The sequence below is a fragment of the Durio zibethinus genome, chromosome 13, assembly GCF_047325235.1.
Source record: "Durio zibethinus cultivar Kanyao isolate XHJ-2024 chromosome 13, ASM4732523v1, whole genome shotgun sequence".
In the NCBI taxonomy this organism is placed as follows: domain Eukaryota; kingdom Viridiplantae; phylum Streptophyta; class Magnoliopsida; order Malvales; family Malvaceae; genus Durio; species Durio zibethinus.
The window spans coordinates 18,523,389-18,546,031 of NC_143174.1; the positions used below are offsets into that span (position 1 = coordinate 18,523,389).

The 22,643-nt window shown below is 29.4% G+C and overlaps 1 pseudogene across 1 annotated transcript in view; it reads right to left on the reverse strand.

Moving 5' to 3' along the window:
- Positions 1–22,643, reverse strand: part of LOC111302525 (leucine aminopeptidase 1-like) — a 30,018-nt pseudogene that overhangs the window by 3,792 nt on the left and 3,583 nt on the right. Inside the window, exons 2-5 of the transcript XR_016326827.1 lie at positions 1,811–1,908; positions 934–1,356; positions 484–678; positions 75–303 (exon numbers count right to left, since the gene is read on the reverse strand). The product of XR_016326827.1 is annotated as a leucine aminopeptidase 1-like (transcript). The remainder of the gene's footprint in view (positions 1–74; positions 304–483; positions 679–933; positions 1,357–1,810; positions 1,909–22,643) is intronic.

Consider the following 22,643-nt stretch of genomic DNA (forward strand, 5'->3'; position numbering starts at 1 on the left):
GTTTTATTTCCTATGGTAACTGAATCATAAAATATCCTCCTGCTAAAATATTTTGATGGTATATATGAAATTACCTGTCAAAAGTCAATCCTTTTCCAACTAATGCTAACTTGCCACCTAATAGGTCCACTTGGGGGTTTGTAGCACAAATGGATGAAATGAGGGGGATTTGCAGATGCTGCAGCAACTCCAAGATAGGATCCCATCTTCAACTCCTTACACTGCACTGCAGTCAAGATGTGTGTGCAGATAGAACCTCGCTGTACAATGAAGCAATCTTTAAAGCCTCTGCCGCTAGCGCAGCTGCAGCATTAAAGACACATTATTGCCCCATCAAAATGATATACTCACCGACAAGTAAGAAATTCAGCTTTCTAATTCTGCCTTCAGGCATAATATTAAACAATAATCATCCTTATAATTAACTGCAAAAATAAAGGATTATTGAAAAAAAAAAAAAGCAAGAATGATGCTTGTACAAACCAGGGGAATGTACATTGGCCAGTGAATTCACAAGCTCTCTTCCAAATATTATAACATAAGAAACATTGTCAGCAAACTTGAGCTTCTTCTCCAACTCTGGTCCAGTTCCAAGACCAAGAATATCCACAGATTTAAGCTTTGGTTTCACTGACTTGGATTTGTATCTCTTATCTTCATATATTCCCAGCATCCTCCCTATCAGAATGCAAACCATTCAACTAAGATCAACTTCAGTCTGTGGAATAAGTACATTGATCATGATACTAAGAAATCATAAGAGCATTACCATAAGCTATTGCTGAAGCAATATTGAGCTTTGACTCATCAGAGAGGCCTTCTGAAGAGACAAGGACGACAGCCACGCTCCTGGCTTGAGCAGTCTTTGCGGTTGCAGAAACAGCCTCACCAAGCCCACGAAATCATGGTACTAAGAAATTATAAGAGCATTACCAGAAGCTATTGCTGAAGCAGTATTGAGCTTTGACTCATCAGAAAGGCCTTCTGAAGAGGCAAGGACGACAGCCACACTACTGGCTTGAGCAGTCTTTGCGGTTGCAGCAACAGCCTCACCAAGCCCACGAAAAGCAGCTGGAGATGAAGCTGACTGTCCAAGACCAACCAAACCAACCCTTTTGGAGCCAAGGCCTGGAAGTCTAAAAACTGTCAACTGGCCAGCTTTCCCTGTGAAATCCTCCTCAGAGGAGGCCTCAGCTAAGATACTACCCAAGAGGTCATCTAATTTTTTCAAAATTGAGTTTTGAAACTTGGAGTTGTCATCCATTGCCATATCTTTCTCAGTGACCCCAACTGCAAGTATGTCCCCTTTCCATTCTGCCACATCGATTGCTTTTGCAGCAAAAGAGATCTTTCCAGCTTTTTTCACAAAAAGATAACAGCCATTTTAGTATCATTTTTTGGTATTTCACCAAAATAAACACACACACACAAACAAAACAACCTTTACATATTAAGACCAAAAGTGAATCCAAGAATCTAAGTAACATGGCCTTATCATATAAATTTTAAAAACTAGCTTATCTTTACTCCATCAATTTCAGAATTGAGCCAGTACTCGTCAATCCAATGACGTGCACATCAACTTTTAAAAATCCTTTAAAGAATCAATCCACAACGAAAGGTCAATTCTTTTAAAATATATATATATTATCTCCAAACAATTAACCAAAAAGTTCAATGTTTTTGAGAAAGATAAATACCTCCATAAGCAAAATGTCGAAAATTTTCAATCCAAAATTTTAATCTAAACCCAAAAAGTCAATCAAAAGAACTACACTTAAACTCAACAGAAAATAAAAAGGGGGGTCACCTTGACGTGTTCGATGTTGGCTGGCTGAGTAAGGCCAAGAGTGGAGCGAGTGAGGGTTTGTGCCAGGAACTTCGCTCTTCGAGAACACAAAGGAGCAACTGCAAAAGAAAACCTAAGCCCAGATGAAGACCGTAACTTTGTGAAAAACAAAGAAGTAGAAGGAGAAGAGTGAGAAACAAATGAAGCTAAAAAAGAAGTAGCCAAGGACACAACAATTGGCGGCGACCATCTTTTTACGTGTGGGATAGTCTGTATTTAAAATGAACCTGTCTCAAAAGCTTAAAGAACTTAAAAACCAGTGGCTGCATTGACATCATTTTCTTGCGCAACTCATTCTCATCTCATTTTTTTAATATAAAAGGTTAAAAGTATTTTTCAAAAAAAATCCTTAAACTGTATCTTAAAATCTAAAATGCTCTTATTCATGTATTTAAATAAATTTTTAAATTATTATTTTTTTATAACGAGTCCTTTTTTAAATAAAATCTTAGAATTAACCTGCACATCAATTAATCTGCTAGTATTTATATGATATGTCAAAATTTGATGTGATAAAAAATAAATAATTGGCACTATAAATTAAAAAAGCAAAAAAAAATTAATAAAATAAATATTAAAATAAATTATACCCAAAACAAAAAACAAAAACAAAAAATCCCTTTAAAATCCTAACTTTTATCTCTTGCTAAAATTGAAAATTTCAATGAAAAAGAATTAAGTTATCTATGAAAAAACTGAAAGCTACGTAAAAAAATCACATATTATTAGAAGAAAAGTTGTGATCTAAAGCCAACAATAACAAGCAAAATCAAAAAGATTTTTAGGTAACTTCGGCAAAACTTAGCATTTTCAAGTAATTGTTTATCTTTTTCTTTCATGCTTTTAGTATTTAGTAAAAAAAATTTAACCCTTATTCACTTTATGTCTTAATATTCATAATGAAAGCGATATCTTTGTTTATACATGGTTGTATGCTTAGTTTTCTATATTCTTTTGTTGTATAATATATTCTTTTGTTGTATAAAGTGTTCCACAAGGTTGTACAAATATTTTCTTGAAACTTGTCATTGAATTTAATAATCAATATAATAAATTAATAATAATAAAATTATTATGGTGTCATTTTTTTATCTAAAATTTTATTTTGCTTATTTTATTTGTTTAAATATTTTTTTTAAATATGTGCAAATGGATAGTGAGCCTAAGAAAATTTATTTATTAAAAATATTTCATGGTGGGAGATTTGTGAGCGTGAATCACAATGAGTTAAGTGATATAGGTGGTGGAGAGGTTAGGCATGAATGTTAATCTAATAAAATATCATATTTTTTGGTCTTAAAAATTATAGAAAAAATAGGTTATTCCCATAAGGCATTTATTTACTTTAGGATCCTATAGAATGTTTAATGTTGTTACATAATGAAATTACTAATAAAAAAACAAAAGGATATTTATTTGAGCATTTCATTGTAAAATTATATGTAGATCACCAAGTTGATATTTTTAATTTCGTAGAGGAACATTCATCTACTGCTCATTATACTAAAGCTATAAATGTCGAGGATAAACATAATGACAATAATGATAGGTTGGGGGTTGATAGTGAAGTGCTAGGTGATATAGTAAATTATGCCATTAAGGATGAGGCTAAGATGTTGAATTGATGACTTTACTAATGTTTTAAGAATTAATGAGGATATGGTTAGGCATGAATTTTATGATGGTTTAGGTGTTGATAAGGATATGGGTAATGATGAATTTAATGATGGTTTAGATGTTATTGGCGATGAAAAAGGTGATGAACTAAATTAGAAAGATGAACATGAAGTTTTCTTAATAAAAGTTGCTTGCTTAAGTGATAATGATGATAAGGAGATACAAGTTATTAGAGAAAAGGTAAAATTTTTAAGAGAGAGAGAAGGTAAGAAAATAGATGAAATTGATAACTTAAAAATTGTAGTTGATATAGGGCATGAAGATTGTTTTAGTGAAGGGTTTAAGGTTAATAGAAGTGAAGGTGAGAATGAAAAATTGAATGGGGATGCCGGTAAGACAATGGTGAATGTAGTTACAAGTTAATGAGATATGGTGTATAAGCCTGAAGTAAGTCAAAATGACACATATGGAGTAACATTGGAAGGAAAAATGGAAAGATATGAGACTGATTATCTAGATACATCAAACTCTAGAGATTATGGGAATAAACAATCCAATGAAGAAAAAAATGATGTTCATCGTGTTTAAAGGAAACAAATTGGACCAAGATATGATCCAAGGTATCTTGTTCCAGTCTGGGAGTTGGGAAAGAGATTCTAGAATAATAAGCAATTTAAAGAAGTTGTGAAGAAGTATGCATTTGCACGAGAGATCCAACTTAAATTTAAGAAAAATTAACCAATGAGAGTTAGGGATAAATGCATAGAAGGTTGCCCATATAGTTTTTTTGCTTATCATTACTCTAGGAATCATTGTTTTATGATTAAAACATATAATCCTAAGCCTACGTATTTTAGAACTAACAAGATTGATCTTATCTCTACTGATTAAATAGCTAAACACTTAAGGATAGTATTTTATCCTAGCTTAATATGAAGATTGGAGACTTAAAGGATTTATGTAAAACATAAATAAATGTTTATGCTACTGACAACATGTGTCATAGAGCTAAAAACACCATGATTAAGTAGCTAAAAGGTGATTATATGATGAGAATCTAGGTTATAAGGATATGCTACAAAGTTATGCATACTAATTCAGGTACCATAGTGAAAATATAAGTTGATAGAAATAATTTAGAGAATAAGCCATATTTCTTAAGGTTTTATGTTTGCTTTGAAACCCTTAAAAAATGTTTAAAGAAATATGTAGATTTTTAGTAAAGGGTAATGGTTGTTTTTAAAATTTTTAAAAGGTGTATGCAAAAGGGAGTTATTGGTTGTTGTGGGCAATGATCACTACAGGAAAATAAAGATTTACTGACACTTTTTTAGCAGTGTTTTCTAACAAGCAACACTATTTGATGTATTAATATAAAATTAGCAATGTTTATATAATAAATTTCATTAAAAAATATATATATAAATGCGTTTGTAATATTAAACACCACTAAATTTCAAATTTAGTGACATTTATGTAATAATCGTCACAAAATAATTATCCAATTTTATTATTTTAAAAATATAATTTTATAAAATTATCTTAAATTTTAAATACACTAATTTTTTATTATTTAGCAGCATTTTAATTAAAAATGCCACAAATACTATGTATTTAGTTATGCTTTTTTAACAAACGTCATTAAAGGTCATACTTTAGTGGCATTTATTATAAACACCATAATTTTTCCTAAATTAAATCTGATGCATGTTTTCTCATTCCTTTCTTCTTCAAATTTTTTCTTTCCGCTCTTTAATTTGCTTACTTCTTTCTTATTTCTCCTCTCACTCTCATTCTTTATTGGCTTTTCCCTTTTGCCATTAAACCCAACCAACACACCTTAGTAAACTTAAAAAGAAAAAAATGGATTAATGATTCAAATCTCCATCGAATTAGGTCATTTTGTCACTCCATTCCTCTTGGAATCAATTAATTAATTTTCTCTCTCCATCGTTATTCTTTTCTTTTCCTTTCGTTCTCACTTTGTCACTCAATTTCCTTTAAAATCAATCAGATAAAGGTAGTGTGGCTAAAGATTTTACTTATATTGATGACATAATAAAAAAGTGTTTGGGTGCATTGGATACAATAAAAAAAAGTACGAAAAGTATGGAAAAAAAGAGAAAATCAGCATAATTAAGGATTTTTAATGAGGAATACTTCACTAGTACTTGTGAGTAAGTTGGTGAGTATATTGGAGAAGATTTTAAAGGTGAAAGCTAAGAAGAAATTAGTGCCTCACCAAAAAATAAGGATGTAGAGTTCACACACGCCAATATTACCTTAGTAATAAGGGAGCTTAGGTATAAGTCTACAATTGATTTGGAGGCAGGGTTGAAGAAGTTTATTAAATAGCACTTCAGTTTTTATTTAAGGCAAAGAAGAAGAGTTTTAGTGAATTTTCTCAATATTTTTTCTTTTTACTTCATATTGATTGCTTGTATTTTGTTTTTTTCTGAGGTTAAAAGTAATCATGCAAGGAAGGATAATGTTTCATGGAAAACTATTTTACCTGTTGGGTAGGCATTTTTTCATAAACATTAAATCAAATTTGTATTGATGCGAAACTAGTAACATTCTAATTATCTTCCATATGTTGCTTTCTTTTCTTCTTTGAAACTTCTTTTAGATATTTAAGCATTATACTGTTCATGACTGATAGATTAAAAAGATGATATGATTTCAGGGTTAATTTTTTAATCTTATAGTTATTTCAATAAATTAGCATTTGTTACAATGTGCTTGTTATTATAGTTCTTGTAACCAAAATGTTTTAACTTGTTTGTTCTGTTTTTATTGTTATTATAGCTCTTATAACCCTAATTTCAACTAAGGCTGTAACATTCACTTTGCTTTTGGAATAGTTTGTGTTTTCCCTAATCCCAACTATAGCAAACGCGATTTATAGTATGAAAAAACACTATATAAGGGCATCTTTATAAAGTTGCTGTAAGTTTAAAAATAAATGGTATCTACATCTTTACTCTGTCAGCTTAGTATTTAATACTTATGTAGCTAGGCTTGCCATTGATTTGTTAATTTAACATTTTTTTTACCATTAGATTGTTGAACTTTGTTTTTTTTTCTTTTTTTTTTTTCTATTAGTACACAATCATGTATTGCTTGCAATATAGTCTCTTTCAAAGTACTTTGGTGATGTTAAAATTTTAATAATGTTTAAAATATTTAAAAGATTGTTAAAAAAATTGTTATTTTTTTATACACAACTTGTGAGGGTATTGTTTATCAGTTATCACTATGTTGTGAAAATAACAGCTTATACTTAGGAGATTTCTTTTTTTTTTCTAATTTTTTTTTCAACATATAGATGTAATTCTTCTCATTGGTTAAATTAACTCAGATGTCTATATGTCTATATTGATATTCTAGAAATAACTTTGGTTTAGATTTAATAAAAAGTGACTATATACTTGCTCATTATCCATATCTATCTAGATTCATTTTATCTACCTATATACTTAGTTGAAACTTTTTCATTGATTTAATGAATTTCTCTTTCGCATTGCCATATAGGTGGTGTTTGGCTAGACAATATTTTAAATAGACCTATTATTTCTTTTAACCTTAAATTTGAGCATAAATGATTTTGACATTGCACAAAGTTTAAACAAGTAATAAATATATCTAAAGAACTTCAAAATTAAAAGAATGAATTTTGAAAACTGAAAGATATATTTACGTGCAGGTTTTGCTCTCTATATGTTCATTGCTAATAGACCTAAACCCTAATGATTCTTTTGTTCTTGAGATTGCTCATATGTGCAAAACTAAAAAAATCAAGTATGAATTGATAGCTCGAAGTTAGACCCAAAAGCATGCCATAGGCTAAACTAGGTGCCATACCTACACAGCTTTCTTTATTTACATCTTTTTCTTGCCTACTATACTTTGTATAAAGTGGCTAATTACTTAAGTTTCACTATTCTGGGTATATTAACAAACAAAAAGTTCATTAACAAAGAAAGTTTTGATTTACAAATATAAAAGCTTTGATGCTACCACGGCCATATGGGAAATTATTAGGGATGACTTTGAATGTGTTTCCACTTTAGAGGTATTATTCTTATTCTATTACTCTTTTTTTTTTTTTTGAGTTTTTAGCATGTTTTGATGTTGTATCTTTGCACCATTTAATTGCAATTCACTAAGCAAAAAATAATTGCACTATGAAATTGTTGCTAAAGCTAAACATTAATGGTTTACATGTAGAAAAGGATTAAGCACAAATAATATCATGTTTTTTGCATTCAGATAGAAGTATTCTCGAATATAATCATCTTGTTTTAATCTTATGTTCATTGGTCACTCTTCCACTGTTTAGTCACTTGCTTTTAATGCTAAAGGAGATAAATTGATAACTTTTAGGTTTATATGATAAATTTGTCCTTTCAACCTTCAATAATTCAAATTATAATATTTGTTGAAAACAAAAAGTCAGTAATTGTAAGAAGCAGGGTAAAAATAAGATAAACTGATTTTATAGTGATGATCTTACCTTAAAGATATAGAAAGTAGACATTATAAGGATGCAATCTAGAAATGGTTATGCACCCTGGTAAGAAACATGTTGCCTTTTTTTTCCATTGGAATTTTCCCATTTGTTAGCTTTTGGTTGTCATATCAAATTAATAGCCTATGATGGTTTGTACTTATCAAGACTTAGATGTTTTGTTAATGTCCTTAAATTCCCATTTTTTTCTATAATGTGTAGAATTTTTTTTGGCTATCTACAATGGTTTGCTTGCATAACTAAAAATCAAAGTTGATAAATTCATGGCCTCTTACCTTAATTAGGAAGTTATTAGTGCTCACTTTTTTATGTCAATAACTTATTAGTGCTCACTTTTTTATGTTAAGAACCTCAATCTAACTGTTTGAAAACTTAAAAGCACCAAGTACTAGCCTAGTAGTTGTAGTATTCCTAATAAAGAATTAATGACCAAATTATTATGATTAACATGCTTATTCCAAATATTTTTGTGAATTAGATAATGAACACATAAGATCTAATTTACTCATTAATTTTATTAAGAATAGCACATATCTAGAAAGTATCAAAACTAACTTATTTAGCATTGATATATATAATATTTCTTTTCTTTTATTCTCTTTTAAGACCTTGTAATGGATAAATATAATGTGCTTCACATTAATGATTGTCTAACTCCAAGAATCATTTGTGCACTCTCTCAGGTGATCATGATCGAATAATTTTTTTAGTTTACTGGTCAAGGTACCGACACTATTTATTGTAGTAACTATTTTAGCCAAAGGGTTTTTACTATACAATCTTTTTTTTTCTTTCTCTAAATGGTTGAAAAAGTCCAACTTGTTTAGACACTATTTATTTTCTTTCTTTAAACATTATTTATTAGATGGTTCAACTTGTTTAAATTGTGGCTCGAATTTTTGTTGATGTAAGGTTTCTTTTTTTTTTCTTTTTTAAGAGACTAGAAGAAAAATCTCAACTTAACCACATATTACTTAAATATATGTATGTCAAGAAAAGAAGTACAATATAATTAATATTTGGATAAACTAGTGATTGCTTTCACATCTCATGTACTATCCAATTGACTTAGGTAAAAAAAATCTAATGGGAATCACATAGAAGACTTTTGAATTTAGGATATTTGTTATTATCATATTTATATGCTATAGACTTTAATACATTAATTGTTTTAGGCAATTGATTCTTACTTTCATGTCTTGATGAGTCATTTATACTATATAATTTATTGTCTCTTGATGATATAGGTTTTTCACCCTGTACATTATCACTCCTTTTTTTTTTTCTAACTAAAGATTATGAACCAAAGCTTAAAAAGAAATACGGTATGTTAAAATGTATAGTAAATATTATTGGACCATTCATATAGAAAGCTAATCTTTGATTATGTTTAAAAGAAATGTTGTCTTGCAAAAATTGAACCATGGACTTTGTTCAAAAACTTAGGGAGGTCGTTTTTATACTTGCAGTGTTTCAAGTCTAAGTGATCATTAATTTCATACATTTTAAATTATTATTTATTGTACTAAAATAATTTGAATATTATTTTATTAAACTTTAAATTACATGTATACTGGAACAAATTATGTATTTTGATATTTAAATATTTATAATATTAAATTTATGAATTTAAATTTGTTTTTTTATTTCTTTTAATGTTTTTTATTTAATTATAGTGGTAAATATTGAAAGAAATAAAAAAAGTAAAATGTTTTTAATTTAGTGGCATTTATGTGCATAAACGCCACTAATTTTATAATTTAGTAGTGTTTATGTACAATTTAGCGATGTTTTTAGACACAAACGTCATTAATTTTATAATTTACAGAGTTTATGTGTACAAATACCTCTAAATTTAGTGATGTTTATAGATAAAATCATCATAAAGTTAATGGCATTTTTCTTGATATAGATATAGCCAATGCTCTTAGCGATACTTTTGATAAATGTTATGAATCATTTAGCAATATTTATAAACACCACTAAACATAAAAAAAAACACCGCTAAAGACTTATTACCCTGTAGTGGATAGAAACAACCAGATGTTTTCATTTGCATTGATAGATTGGAGGTTGAAAGTAAGATTTCTTATAGGTGAGTTTTTAATAACCCGATACAAGATATTGGGCACCATAATGGTTAAGACTTGACATCGATGTTAGATAGTTACCTGATATTGTATTTTTAAAATGAAACAAATAAATTTAAAGTTTTTAAATCTAATTAGACTATATTTTTTGTTAAACATGGTTTATTTTTTATTATTCAATAAATCATACCATAAGTGAAACACAAGCTATGTGCTAAGCACATATATGCCAAGTGATAGAAGACTACCAAGGGTGATAAGTTGAATATACAATTTTGAAATATTTCAAGGGCAACTTAGGTGGAAGATTTAGATAGCTAGCTTAAAAGATTATATGCTCTTACATTTGGTCCCACAAATCTGCATTAGAAACTCATTTTCAATATTGGTGCATGGCATATTTTAATCCTATATCAAAATATGATATTGTAGACAACAACACAATTGAAACATTAAATGGATGGATATTGGAACCTAGTTTCAAGAATATTTATAAGTATGCTTGAAGAGATAAGGTACATAATAATAGAAAAGATGAACATAAAAAAGTTTTTCGTACAAAAATAGAGAACTAATATTGCACCATAGGCATTGGAGAAGTTGGAGAAAACTATGGTATAGTCTATAAATTGTAAGTTGGCATGGAATAGGGATGAAGGTTTTGAGATTGTGCATAAAAAAGATCGACATACAATTTTTTTGAAGTTGTTGAAGTGCATTTGTAAGGCTTGGGATTTAAGTGGAATACCATGCCCACATGTTATTTGTGCCATATTCCATGACAAGAAGATCCCAAAGATTATGTGGCTAAATGGTATTTGAAAGACAAATATCTTGCAGTTATTAACATTCATTACAACTAGTAAGGGGAAAAATTTTTGGCCAAAGGATAATGGTCTAATATAGCCTCCATATGTGAGGAAAATGCCCGACAAACCACCAAAACAGAAAAGGCAAAACAAGGATAACCCATAAAAACCTAGTGGAAAATGGACAAAAAAAGGTTTGAAAATGAAATGTACAATATGTAAACTAAAGGACATAATAAATAAAGCTATCCACAAAAAACAATAATGAGCTCCCAAGTGAAGGTACATTCTAAAGTACAAGTTTAGAAGTTTTACTCTTTAATGATATTTTTTTATTAAGTTGATTGCTTTGTATTTTCCTATATAGATCAAGAAGCATAGATCTTCAATTACAAATACAGAATCAATTCATGGGAAGCATGGCCCATCAAGTAGTATTACTTTAGCACAACTTAAAAAAAGGAAAGAAAAGATGCAAAAAATGCACCTTGTACCAAAAAAGTAAACTTTAGAAAAAAAAAAGCTTTAAAGGTGTGCACAAATCTTCATAATGGAGAACAAGTATGGAATATAAATACTCTTTGTAGCATTAAATATATTTCATTAAAATAACAAATTACACATTTATTGTGTTCTAATCATATGTGTTTTTTAATTAAGCCTAGTAAATGAAATCAAATTACAATGTCTAATAAAAGAAAAATTAGAGTTGTCGATGCATTTATATTTAATCATGTATGGAAAGTCCTAATTTAAGGTAGAAAAGAAAACAAGCAACCACATTAAGGAAACTACAAAAAAGAAAAAAGATAATGGTGTCTAAAAAAAAGGAAGAAAAGTGTAATTGCTTCAACTATTGGAACAAGGAAATCAAACTTAACTTTCAAATGCTAGAGCTTGATTTCATATTTTGTCTACATTGAAATTTTGTTAGAATTCTAATGATTCTAATGTTGAGCATGTTTTCCAAAACAGCTCCTATGATTAAACTATATTTTTGTTTGAACAATAAGTTTTTAGTTAGGTTAGGATTCTGGTTGTAAACTTAAAATGGTAGTTGAATTATTGTTTTTTTTATTGTGTTTCATTATAGAATGACTTAATTAAGAATTGGCCTTTCTTATTTAGTGATTAAACAAAATTGCATTTTAATATTTTATATTCTTTGTTCATCTTATAGGGTTATTTATTGATATAGTTGTATATAACAACAAAAATTATTTATAGGTTGACTTATTAGTGCATTTAATACTATATCAATGTTTATGCATCATGGAGCTTGAAAGCTATCAAAATGATTTCAAAAATTGTTTAGACTATTCATAAACAGAAATTGACAAAAGTAATAATATAAATGTTACTTTATATAAATTTTACAACAACCAATTAGCTTAAGCAAGTAGGTAGGTCTTATATTATAAGTAAAAAAGAATGGTCAGTGGTGGATATATCTTATATGAACAAATATGACCTCTTACTTCAATTTACCTTCTTCAAACATATATAAACACATTCATGCTCACCAAACTAACTTTAACACCTGAACTCCAACTAATGGAGTGGTACAGAAATTCAACCATTATAACAAAACTAAAAGAAGGTAGAGGTAAGGATGATTTTATTTTTAAACCTCTTTTTTCTTCTTAAAAGTAGTTGTTTTCTCCTTATTCTTTTTTTTTTCTTTTTTTTTCTTACTAAGTATCTTCACCAATTATTTTCTTTCCTACAACAAAAAACGTGAGTTTTCAATTTTTTTTTTTTTGGAGCTGTGGATTTTTTTCAATTGAGATTTTTCATTCTTATTCATTCAAGATTTTTCTTTCATGGCAAAGTTTCTATTTTCTTCGGTTTCAGTTTTAGCAAGAGAGAGATGAAGAGTTAGGGTTTTTAAGGGATTTTTTTTTTTTTTGCATTTTTGGGTTTTAGTGGTTGATGATTAGTTTGATATAATTTACTTTAATATTTTTCCATTAAAAAAATGACAAAAAATTTTTTTCTTTAGGCTTGTCCTGCCACATGTTTATTTTTGCCACATCATATTTTCAAATGTCATGTAAATGCTAGCATGTCGATGAATTAACTAGTGCCTATATCAATTATCATATTCTATCAAAAAAACGTTTGCATATAGAAAAATAACAATTTAAAGGTTTATTTAGATGTAATGAATGAATAATGGCTTTTTAGACTTTCAAATATAGTTTAGGGGTTTTTTTTTAATCATTTTAACCTTTATAAAATAACAAAAGCACCCATCAAAATAATATTCAAAAACTATTAATCAAAAGTAAAAAGAAAAAAAAAAGGAATGCATTCTGCATTCACATCAATGACAATTTATTTTGATTTTGAAAAATAAACTTATTTATTTACTAGTATTAGACTTGTTATACAAAAAAAAAAAAAAACATTTACCAATAATTAGTTGTGTGAAATCTTATATGAGAAATGAGAATTCATGGATACCACTCTAAAGGCCTAATTAGCTCCAACCATCATTCAAAAATTAAATTAATTATGCTTAGGATGTATTTACATAATAATAATAAAATTATATAAAAGTAAAACTATTTGTGTCAAGCTATCTTGACAAGGATATGAATATAAAATCAAAAGGTTAGAGGTCGGTTAGAAGCAAAAATCAGAGGTTTCTCTGACATTTGTACTATGGCATTCAAGTTAATACTTGAGAAAGGAGAGAGAAATTTTTCAAAAAAGAGACAAAAAATTGAATGTCTTTACCTTGTGTGTTGAGGTTATTTATACCTATAGGATAAGAGTGTTGGCCCAGATGACTTAGGCTTTGAGTAATATATCTATGGCTGACATTGCTAACATGACCTGATCTAACATACAATAGTTCAATAAAGGGTGATAATTAAGTTAGCATTCTTATGTGCCTTCAGGTGAAAAGTTGAAATGATCGAGTTAACGTGGGTCTTGAGACTTCAAGTCAGCTTAACATATTAGCTCGGGTTGAAATGACAAAATTATCCCTATATTATTGATGAGTCATCTTATAAAGGATAAATTCATAATGCTTTTATGACCATAAAATGCTCTAATCATATGTTCTTCTTATTTATGAGTCACCTTATGAAAGATAAATCCATAATTCTGTTATGACCAAAAAATACCCTAATCGTATGTTCCTTTATCAAGTAATCTAAGGTGTTAGACTATTGAAAGTTTGATCTGGTTGATCAGTTATCAATAAGATAAGCTGAGAGCTGAGTATGAATTTTTTAAAGTTTTTACAATAGATGTGAGGAGACCATCTTTTTTACAATCCCAATGTGATCCTTATAGAGCCAAGCTTATATTTATGATGGTCCTAACATGATTTTTGTAGAGCCAAGCCTATCTTTAGGATAGTCCTAACGTGATTCTTATAAAGTTCATGCTTAAATGGCATTAATGTCCCAACCTAAAGGCTTTTTTTTTTGTTGATTATATAATGTGATCGATGTGACATTTGTGACTTTTGAACAAATTAGTTGTTGATTAATCTGAATATGTATTTAATGAGGAAAGAGAAATTTAGGTGGAAATTATTAATTTAGGCAATTCTTTAAATTTGAATGAAAAAGCCAAAGGGTCATCCTCGATTTATTTACGAGAACGTGGTTTAATCTAGACTATTCATCCAATCTATAACTTACCTATTTAAAGCTTCATTGAAAACCTTATTTCCTAGCATTCCTTCATATTATTTGCACTTGTGCTGACTCGACTTTTGTCGACCACAAGTTTTACCTACTTACTTTGTCCAACCTTTTTTTTCTTTCACAACCTCGACATGTCACTTAACTTTAACTATATCTTCTAGTTTAGATTTGTCTAACTTTAAGGTAAAGGTTAGGAAAGATTAACTCGACTAGGATAGGGTAGTAGTTCTTTTAAATGATGAGGTCCTTTTTATTATTGGAAAAAGAGATTATAATCAAACTACTTACTAGTTGAACCTGATATCAATAGAAAGCAAAAAATAAATTGAACAAAATGCTTGAGCCAAAGGTGAAAAGGTTTTTCATGGGATAGTTGAACTCTTAACAGAGATAGATTTTAACCTTTAGAATCCTTTTATTCTTACAAATGTGGTCAATTTGACTTTTTCAACTAACCTTCCTTCTTCTTCTTTAATTCCTTTACCTTACACCTTTTTATTCAAACTTCTATTTTTGTCAAGCTTCTAATAATCTTTCCTAGTGCTCAGACCACTATTAGTTCGATCTTAACTGGTATTATGGCTTTTGTTTCAAAGGTCAAATTAAAAGAGGTTTTTTTTACAACGACCTTGGTAGTAGTTCTCAATGCCCATAATATTTCGAGAAGTTGCTCAACCTGTTTTCCCTTAATATCATCTAACCTTTTCTTTAAAATATCAGGTATAATTTTATTAGCTATCTCGACCTAGCCATTGGATTGTGGATGATCAATTGAAGTGAACGTTTAATCATTCCTGAGGTTAAAACACCATTCCTTAAACTTTAGAATTTCAAAATGCTTTCTATTATCAATTATTATGAATTAAGGTAAACTAAATTGGCAAATGATTTGTGACTTGAGATTTTGTAGTGGTAACTAATATCTTAACCTCTAACCATTTGGTGAAATAAACAACAACTATTAGTACAAATTTTCTCTACCTAGGGGCCTAGGTGAATGAGCTGAGGATATCCATTCTTCATTGCATAAAGGGCCATAGACTTATTATTGGAGTTAGCTTGATCGATAACAAATGTTAGATATGAGCAAATATCTAGCATTTATTGCATTTGTTAACCTTGTTTTAACACTTTATAAGCCAGGTGAAGTCCAAGGTAATGTTCACAAATTTTTTCATGAATCTTTCTGAGTACATAGTTTGCTTCTTCTTCATCCATACTCCTTAAATATGGCAAATTGAATGATCTCTTATACAACTTTCCATTAACGAAGGTGTATCGAGGGGTTTTTTTTATTTGTGCCTTTGCTTAGACTTTATCCTCGGATAGTTCCCCCAATGTCAATGATGCTTTGGTTAGGGACATCCATGATTTTGTTTTTTCATTTGCCTGACATATTTCTTATTCATGATTTTCTCTATGAATTCTTCAACCAAGACTTAATATGAGTTATCCTCGATGCCAATTTGTACAGTGAATCTGCCAGAGGGCTCTCTGACCTTAAAAGTTTCTTAACCTTGACCTTTTATAACATTGCTAAGTGTGTTCTTACTTTCTCCAAATACTTCATCATTCCTTCTTCTCTGGTGTTGAACTCTCCGTTTACCTGATCAGCCATCGACTAGTAATCACTATATATAAAGAGGTTTTTCATGTTTAGGTTGGCTACTAGTTTTTAGGTTGCAATTAGCATTCTACTCATTATTCAAACATTTGAATCAAAACTTTAATGCATATTTTTTGCACTGATCAAAATTAATCCTACTTCACTTACTTCACTTATAGCTGACTCGTCTACATATAATTTTAATGTTTTTTCCCTTTTTCAATGATCAACCAAACTAGGCTTTTGTTTAGGCTCGTTTGATGTACACTTAAAAACATAATTTTTTATTACTTATGACCTAGGTGCTAACATGGCTAGTATATGCAAATCAAATTTATTGTGTTCGACTATTCACTTAATTAGCCTTCTGATAGCTTAGGTTTTTGTAAAATCTATCTTAGTGGTTGGTTGGTTAAAACACTTATTATATGGGATTGGAAACAAGGTTTTAATTTCCTAGCTAATGTCACCACACCATGGCTAACTTCTCTATCTTTTGATAGTTAAGCTCAGTCCAGTTAGCACTTTGCTAACAAAATATATCGGTATTTGCTTTCTTTTATCTTTTTAGATTAAAACCAAGCTAATGGCCTGGTCAGTAGTTGTAATATAAAGGTACAGTACCTCAGCAGGCCTCAATTTTGAAAATATTGAAGGTGAAAAGAAAATTTTTTTATGCTTTTCAAAAGCTTATTGGCACTGCGACTTTCATTAAAAGTTTAAGATATTTTTGAATATTTTAAAGAATGGTAAACACCAATCTACTGACCTATACATAAACTTGCTCAACGTAGCTACCTTTTCTGTCAACCTTTAAACATCTTTCACTAAGGTTAATGGCTTCATATCTAAAATAACTCAAACTTTTTATGATTAGCTTTTATTCTCCTTTAATTAATTATATACCCCAAGAATTTACCTGATGTGACTCAAGGGCACATTACTTAGGTTAAGCTTCATGCTAAACCTTTTCAAGTTGTTAAAAATTTTCCCCAAGTTTTTTAGGTATTCGTTTGAGCTCTTACTTTTCACAATCATATCATTAACATATACTTCAATATTACGATCGATCTGATCTTTGAATATTTTGTTGACCAATCTTTAGTAGATCATCTCTGTATTTTTCAATCCAAATGACATTACCTTGTGGTAGTAGTATAGCTCTTTTTTAGTCACAAAAGCCATTTTTTCCTCTTCCTTCTTTAACTTCTTGACCTAATTGTAACCTAAATATTTATTCATGAAGCTAAGCAAACTATGTTCAGCGCTATCATCCACTAACCGATCTATACTTGGTAAAGGAAAACTATCCTTTAAGTAAGCTTTGTTAATGTCAGTAAAACCAACGCACATTTTTTATTTTCCATTGTGTTTTTTTACCGTTATTACATGCATTATCGATTCAAGGTAATATTTTTCCTTAATAAACTTAGCGTTTAGTAGTTTGCCAACCTCTTCTTTAATTGCTTTTGTCTTTCACGGGCAATGCATATTTTCTTTTACCAAACCGGTTACATGTTCAAATTAGTATTCAATCTATGGACTATTATTAAGGACCACTCCCAAACACATCTAATAGGATCTATACAAATAGATTTACGTTATTTCTTACTAATTATGCCTATTTTTCTTTCTAGTCGAGCTTGGCTTTTACTTGCATACATTTTTTTATTATTTTAAAAAAATGACTCAAGTACAAGATCTTCTGTTGGACTACTAGGGTGAGATTAATTTCATGACTTTGATTAATTATTTATTTTTGTTTTGTTAGGTTGAGATTGATTCCTATGAAAAAGATAATTCTCAACGTGAATTTTTGCTCATTTAATTTAATTGTCCAATCAAAAAAATAAACTCATGCATTAAGATGCTAAGTAGGAGTTTTATCAAATGAATTCATTCAATAATATGCTATTCATGGCATCGATTTAAAAACTCAGTTTTAAATTTCACTTTAATGCTTTTAATGTTGGCTTAAGAGCTTGATTTTAAAAAATATTTAAAAATTACAAGCTTAAGAGGTTGATTTTATTTTTGGCTTTTAAGAGAGTTTTTCATTTCTCCCTAATTAGGTCGGTTATATATCTCTTACCCTAAGCTATTTTTTTTGTTCTTTTTCCTCTTACCATGACCCTAACCTCTATTTCCTTATCTAACTTAAGTCTCTTCAATATCAGTTAAGCTTGTTGTTTGTTTCTTAGTCCTCTCTTTCATGGTAGTAACAAAGCATGAAATAGTCTCCTCGAATCTCTTACATCCTATTAAGGGTAAAAAATTTGATTTTGAGGTAAAAGCTAAGCTAACGATTCTCTTAGCAGACCAGCTTAGCTGGCCCAAAATCATATTCTATGTTAAAGGGAAGTCCACCACCATAAACTCAATGACCAAGGTGATAGTTTTTAGTTCGATTCCTAATGTATTAGGTAACATGATTGTACCTTTAACTGGCACTTGTTAATTTTTAAAATTGATTAAGGTGGTGACAAAAGGTCTCAACATATCATCAGTGATCCCTTTTTTCAATATTATGAAATAATAGAAGACGTCAGTTATGCTTTTATTGTCAAATAATATCTTCTTCACAACATGATTATACACCATAAACTATATGACGGTGGCATCATCATGTGGGAATTAGATTCTTTTTAAATCTTTTAAATTGAAAGAGATCAACTCATCCCTTCAACTTTTTTATTTCTTGGCTTTAAACCCAATAACCATTACTATTCTTTGGTCAAATTTTCTTTTGGTTGATGTCGAGGTCACACTAGTTATCACATTAATGACCTTTGTAATGGGTCTGTTGTCCACCTCATTCTTTTATTCATCCCTTTAGCTGAGCTTATGATTTGTAATACCTCAGTCATATTCTTTCTTTTTTTCATTTAGATTTTTCTTCAGCTGCTCTTTCTTGTCTCTGCCTTTGAAATTTTTCTTATCTTGTTTTTATCTCTTGTTATCCACAAATCTATTCAACCAACCTTTTCTGATAAGATCTTTTATTTTATTCATTAAATTTATGCAATCTTTGGTATTATGGCTATGATCTCTATGAAAAGCATATTTTTTAATTAAATCTCTTATGTTGTTCTACCTTAATGGCTTAGGCTATTTAAGCTCCAGGATCATTTTTTATTTACATTAAAATCTTTTTTAAGAGGTATTAAATGTAGTATAGACATCATAGTTCTTATTCAAATTCCTTATTATAAGGTACACCTTAATAAATTTTGTCTCTTTTAGGGAATTATCACTTTTTTTCTTCTTTTTCAATCGAGATAAAAGGATGTTCCACTTTCATCTTAGTTGTTTTTCATTGTAGCTTCTACATTAATGTCTTTTTTAGCTACTAAAAACATGTCGACCAAGGTCTTTAGGGCTTTTAAGTAGAGAGTGAGCTTAAAATGGTATTTTCTTATCATTTAATTAACTTGTCAATGTGGCCATAGTAGTAGCTTATTCTAGATCTTTCACTTAAAAAGTTTAGCATTAAAATGTATGATATACTCTTTCAAGAATTTGTTTCATCCTTGGTAAAAAAAAATTAAGCATGATGTGGTTTTTTTTATTCGTTGGCTACTGACGAAATAGATAAAAAAAGAATGACCAAGCTACTTGAAGGTTAAGATTGATCTCAGTTCTTAACTAGTGTACCATGATTGAGCTGCACCCTTAAGAGTTATGGCAAGTCCTTTACATATCAAAGGCTTATCGACTCTTTATATCAACATGTTAGTTCCGCAAGGCTCAAATTGGTCAAAAGGATCAACGGTACCATCATAAGTTTTAAGAGTAAACATGTTGAATCCTTTTGGTGATAAAGCTTTGTCAATATCCTTAATGAAAAATGATATTTCCAAAACCTTGAACTTATCATCAAATGTAGAGGCTTTTATTTTTAAGCCATTTCTCCATTGCCTCACTCTAAGCTTCCAAGTCCTTGTTAAGTGATCTTCTGAAGTAACCTGCTTGGATTTTTTGTGGTGGTTTGTGTTCGAGTGTTTATGGGGTAGTAGTTTTTAGGGGTTTCATCCTTTTCAAAGGCTGACAAGGTAGCACTATCATTATACGTTGGCAACTTTTATGTTTGTGGATTTCTTGGGGTTGTAGGGTTTAATTCTTTTAAGGTCTATAGGAGAGTTAGGTTCATGATTAGTTACTTTGGTGACTATAGTTGTTAGGTAAGGGTTTCGAAGTGCTCCATTGTTGAGGCTATTTGTACAAGTTGGTTAAGGTTTTATTAGCTGAGCTACGTATTAGTTTCAGTTATAGAAGCATTATCTCTTTTTTTGGCAATTATCTTTTTGGGAGCCATGATTAACTTGGTTATATAAACAAAGGGCCCCCTACCTAACACTCTAAAATATTTGTGTCGAGCTGTCTTAACAAGGGCAAGAACTTGAAATCACAAGGTTAAAGATCTATTAAAAGCAAAGGCCGAAGGTTTCTCTAATGCTTACGCTCTGATGTTTAAATCAATGCTTGAGGTTTGGAGGAATCTATAATTTTTTTTCAAAAATTTGATGGTGAGTATTTAATTTCAGCGTTTTGTTCAGGGTAATCCGACTATAAGAAAAAATTATAAATTTCCAACAATATCTAAAGTCTCACAATCAGAAACCTAACTTTTCCTGTGGTATTTTAGGAATTTGGGGGATTAAAGTTGCCTTATTTTCAAATTTGACCTGAATAAAAAATTATAAAATAGTTGTTACACTTTTGAAAAACAACAATCTGAAAGAGACTAAAATTCAGTTGTAGGTTTTTATTGCTAATTTTTTTTATATTACAATTAATGTCATTTGGCACAAAGAAACACCTTAAATAATCCATCATTTAAAAAGTTTGGGTTGAAGAAACACCATAATTAATGATCATTTATTTAAGGCATTTTGATCATCAATTATGGCGTTTGGTTCTTAAAATATCTTAAATAATCCATGCTTCAATTATTTAAGTCATTTTTCCAATTAAAATGCCTTAATTGATAATTTAAAACAATTTTTTTTTATTTTCATAGATCAGAGTGTTATGACATAATTCATTTTCAAACATGCATATAAACAAATGATTAAGGCATTTGTATTAAAAAATACCTTAATTCGTTATCAATTGAGGTGTTTCTTCCTTCAATCGCCTTAATTACCATATATTAAGTTTTGTTTTTCCCTCTTGACAAACGTGTTCTGACAATATAAGTATTGTAACGTCTAATTGTGAAGTAGAAGAACCTATAATTTATATGTCAACTAAGGTGTTTGTATATATAAAACACTTTATTCGATGTCCATATCATGTTTCAATAACCAATAATTTCTTATTTATATTTCAATAGATATCAGCTCATAGCATTTACTTTTCTCTTTGAAAAAATTTTAGCTTCCTTATCCGTCATTTAATCTTTGTCTTATTAAGTTTATCTTAGTTTTTTACACAAAATAGTGTGTATACTTATTGATTGATAGTGTATAATTGATGTTGCCTTCTAATGTTTTTATTTTTCATTTTTTTAGATGTCGTTTAGATCTAGATTTATATTTATGATATAAACACCTTGTTTTGTGGTTAATTTGTTTTAGCTCCTTCTAATCTTTCAATGTTTTTTTTTTTTGTGATTTATATTTTATTTAATGATATTTGATAGATTCTATCTACCATATGCCAAAATTTTCTTTCTATTTATGTTTTCAACTTTAACGATATTAACGGTTATGGTTGATTTATCATTAAGAAAGAAGATGCAATTGGTTACATTGCTTTTGATACATTTGAACAAGATGGAGACTTTGTTGCATGTGTTTTGTTTTGTTGTTGTAATTTTATTAAATATGAACGTAAAAAAATGACATAGACTATCTTATGATTGAACATCTTATGATAGGCTACGTATTAGAAAGTTAAACTTAAATGCAATGATCTTTGAAAGCGATATACAGTTTCTAAAATGGATAGGAAAATTTTTACAAAATTATGTCATTTGCTTAAAATAGAATGAGGGTTACAGTCATTTAGACATATGTCAATAGAAGAACTAGTAATTAGGTTCCTCCACATCATTGTCCATCATACAAAAATAGGTTATGAAGCTTCAAGTGACTAGATCTGAAAAGATGATTAGTAGACAATTTCATTCTATGTTGAATTTTATTTTAAGATTGCATACACTATTTTAAAAAACATGAACCCGTACAAAAAAATTCAATAGATAATAGATAGAAATGGTTCGAGGTTGTTTGGGTACCTTAGATGAGACATACATCAAAGTCAATGTAGACAAATTGACAGGCCTAAATACAGTACTAGAAAAAATAACATTGGTACCAATGTCCTTAATGTTTGCACTCTAGATGTGCAATTCATATATGTTCTACCAAGATGGGAAGGTTTTACAACAATTGGCAAAGTGTTAGGGGATGCCATTACATGTAGAAATGGGTTGAGGACAATGTATTATTTTTATTATATTCGTGTAA